Source organism: Callospermophilus lateralis, chromosome 7 (assembly GCF_048772815.1).
Source record: "Callospermophilus lateralis isolate mCalLat2 chromosome 7, mCalLat2.hap1, whole genome shotgun sequence".
Taxonomy (NCBI): Eukaryota; Metazoa; Chordata; class Mammalia; order Rodentia; family Sciuridae; genus Callospermophilus; species Callospermophilus lateralis.
In genome coordinates, this window is record NC_135311.1 from 120,891,767 (window position 1) to 120,895,749 (window position 3,983).

Consider the following 3,983-nt stretch of genomic DNA (forward strand, 5'->3'; position numbering starts at 1 on the left):
TCATACTCCTGCACACCCAGGGATGTCTACTCCCACACAGGGACACATACAGAGAAGTACACAGGCATTCACGTATTCTTTTTTGGTAGTAGAGATTGAGTCCAGAGGTACTTAATCACTGAGCTACATCCCCGGCCCTTTTTAAAATATATTTTATTAGAGACAGGGTCTGACTGAATTGCTTAGGGCCTTGCAAGGTTGCCAAGGCTGGCTTTGAATTCAGGATCCTCCTGCCTCAGTCTCCAGAGCCTCTGGGATTACAGTCATGCACCACTGCGCCTCACACTCCTGTACATTCCGGAACCTTTGTGGACACACTGACACACACACAGGGGCCAGCTGGGTCAGCTCCCTCAATGATCAACAGTGGTCACTGGCTCCGCTGGGAGTTCCGGCCAACCAGACTGCCTCTTTCTCCCCACCCACTTCCCACCAGCCTCTCGGCCAGCTGGGGCCTCCCTCCAGTACTGGGGGAGGGGACAGGGCGGGTCTCACCTTGCTGATGTGGCAACACAGCTCACCTGGAGCCAGAGCCACACCCTGCACTGGGAAAGGCTTAAAGGAACAGGACTCCCAGTTCCCTTTCTTTCTCAGATGGGGAAAGTGAGACCTAGAGAGGGGTCAGATGGTGACTGGGACTTGTACTCAGGACTCCAAGTCTCTCGCCTGGAACCTGAAACTTGGAATCCAGGCCCACCTCCTGCCGGTCCTGGCTGGCTGCCGTGGAACCTGCTGCTCCTCTAGGTTCCCAATCCCCCTAGCAGGCGCCCCCACCCTCTGCCAGTCCTTCAGTCAGGAGCCAGCACCATCTGGGCTCCATGCCAGAGACCTGGGCGTCCCCCTCCACACCTCTCCACTCCTTCTCTCCCTGGGTCCCAAGTATTTCTCAAAGCCTGGTGGGAGGTGGCGGCACAGGGGACAGCCCAGCTCTGCTACTTCCTAGCCACGTGACTTAGGGCAAGCCACTCTTAACGGGCTTCCTTCCATTTCTTCTCCATAAAGGAGATGATGAACACACCTACTTCACAGGATGGGTGAATTAAATGACATAACAGTGGTACAATGCAACAGGCCGGGCCCAGCGGCTCCAGTTGGGCTTGGTGAGGGAATCTGAGGATTGCTGGAACATGCTGGGATGGGCCAGGCCACCCCTCCTGGAGCCCCTTGGGTCCTGCCACCTTCTCTGGGTCCCACAGGGCAAGGCTCTTACAGTGTTTGTTGCTGCTTCCAAAGCTGTGGCTGCCCAGCCCAATCACTGTGGCATGGTGGGTGGATGATCTGGGTGGGCAGGTGGCACGGGTGGAGAAGGAGACATAGCTATGCCCATGGGAGCCACCAGTATGACAGGGGAGATCTAACTGAGCTTTATTTCCAGAGTACCTGGCTCTTTTTATTTTTATTTTTATTTTTTGAGGGACTGGGGAATGAACCCAGGGTTGCAAATTCTAGGTAAGTGCTTGATCACTCAGCTACACCTCCAACCTGAGCACCTGGCTTATTCAGGAAGAACAATTCTATCCTGAGGCTCCAGGGATAGTGAGCCAGAGGGATGCAACCATATCACAAGGGCTCCATGTATGATGCAGGTGATAGTCTCACCAAAGAATCCTGGACTACAAGGGAGATACTCCTAGACACAGCTCCCCCACCAACTAGTTGGGGGAGATAACATTTCCCTTGGGATTTCTAGTCTGACGGGAACCATTCATCCTCCCCTTGGGACCCCCATGCTGGAAAAAGAGACACAGCTCTTATTCTCAGGGACCCCTGAGTTACAAAGAAGAGAGAAAACACTTAACACCACACAAAGGTACCAAGATACATGCAAGTAGTGAACACAGATGAATTCAGGTTTGTGCATGTGCCTTTTGTGTGTGACCATTTGTGACTCAAGTGTGCCTGTGTTGACTCTGGATGCTTCTGTCTATACTTGTATCTTTCAGCTGAGGCCATCAGGAAGGAATGATGAATGGACATGGATCCCGTTGTGTCTTAGTCTATTTTCTCTTGCTATAACTGAATACCATAGACCGGGTAATTTATAAAGAAAAGAGGTTCTGGCTGGGTGTGGTCATACACACCTATAATCCCAGCCATTCCGGAGGCTGAGGCAAGAGGATCACAAGTTTGAGACAAGCCTGGACAACTTAACAAGACCCTGTCTCAAAAAATAAAAAGGACAGAGGATGTGGTTCAGTAGTAGAGTGCCCCTGGGTTCAATTTCCAGTATCAAAATAAAAAGAAGGAGAAGGGGAGGAAGAAGAGGAGGAGGAGGAGAAGGAGGTAGAGGAGAAAGAGGAAGAATAAGCTTAGGGCTGGGGTTGTAGCTCTGCGGTAGAGCACTTGCCTTTCATGTGTGAGACACTGGGTTTGATCCCCAGCACCACAAAAAAAAAAATAAATAAATAAAATAAAGATATTGTGTCCATCTACAACTAAAAATATATAAATAGATAGATAAACAAAATAAATGTCCATCACAATCAAAGAAAGAATTAAAAAAAAAAAAAGAATAGGGGCTGGGGTTGTGGCTTAGTGGTAGAGTGCTCGCCTAGCTTGCATGAGGCACTGGGTTTAATCCTCAGCACCACATAAAAATAAAAAATGAAGATATTGTGTCCACCTGAAACTAAAAAATAAATATTAAAAAAATTAAAAAGAATAAGCATAAAGGTTCTGGAGGTGAGGAAGTTGAAGGAAGTTGAAGAGCACGGCACGGGCAGCTGGGGGGGTCTGCTTGCTGCATGATCATGCGGTGGAGGGGATCACATGGTGAGATTGAGCAAGCAAGTGTACCATGTTTCCAGCACATGAACGTTTGGGTGATTCATTCAAACCACACAATAGATATAAACAGTTATCCACTGGACATGAATTTGTTGAATATTCTTTCTGTTCCAGTAACTGGAACAGACCATGGGTATAGCATCAGCAGATGAGATACCTATTCTCAGGGTCCATAAGTGTGTAATGGGGGAAGATTTATCATGAACAAGAAGTCCCTGATGCTGCCAGTGGTTTAGAGGAAGCAGAGGGACTGTAAAAACAAAGGAGAAGCCAGGCATGGTGGTGCATGCCTGTAATCTCAGCCTCTCAGGAGGCTGAGGCAGGAGGATGGCAAGTTCAAGGCCAGCCTCAGCAATTTAGTGACCCCTCAGTAACTTAGTGAGACCCTAAAAATAAAAAAATAAAATAAAAAGGGCTGGGATGTGGCTCAGTGGTTAAGAGCACCTGTGTTGCATCCCTGGTACCAAAAACAAAGGAGAGGGGAGGGAGTTCCTAGAGGTGGTGATACATAAGCTGTGTCCTGAGTAAGAGGCTGGGAAAAGGCTGTTTCAGGTAGAGGGAACAGCACGTGCGAAGACCATGGACCTGGGGAGAGAACAACCAGGAAATGTTTCCCAGAAAAGGTGACTGAACAGGGTTTTGGAGGAGGTGGTTAGTTAGACACAAGGAAGGAGCAGAGCTTTAGTTTAAGGAGTATAGTGGGAGGGACCAGAGGAAGTTTGCAGGCCTGAGCTTGCATTTGGGAATGGAGGGACAGTGCCTAGAAGAGCCTGAGGGTCTGAAAGTGACCCAGCAACTCCAGAGAGAGTGAGGAAGCTGCAGAGTAGAGGGCTTAGGAGCTGAGCTCCTGAACTGGTTTCTGGGCTTTGCTAGGTGAGAGAAACTCATGGAAGTCCCTGAAGCCTGGGGAAAGGCCCCAGGGAGCAGGTGAGAATTAAAACAAACTGCACTTCCAAGTTGCTATCTGGGAGATCATTTATTTCTCTCAAGAACTATATTGTTGTATTGCCCAGTCACCCAGGCCCCCCTACCCCCCACTCCCCTACACACAGGAAATTGATCCCAGGGTCTCACACATGCGAGGTCAGTGCTCTCCGTTTGAGCCACATCCCCCCGCCCCTTTTTATTTTATTTTGAAATAGAGTCTAGCTAAGTTACCTAGGCTGGCCTCTGAACTTCTGATGCTCCTGCCTCAG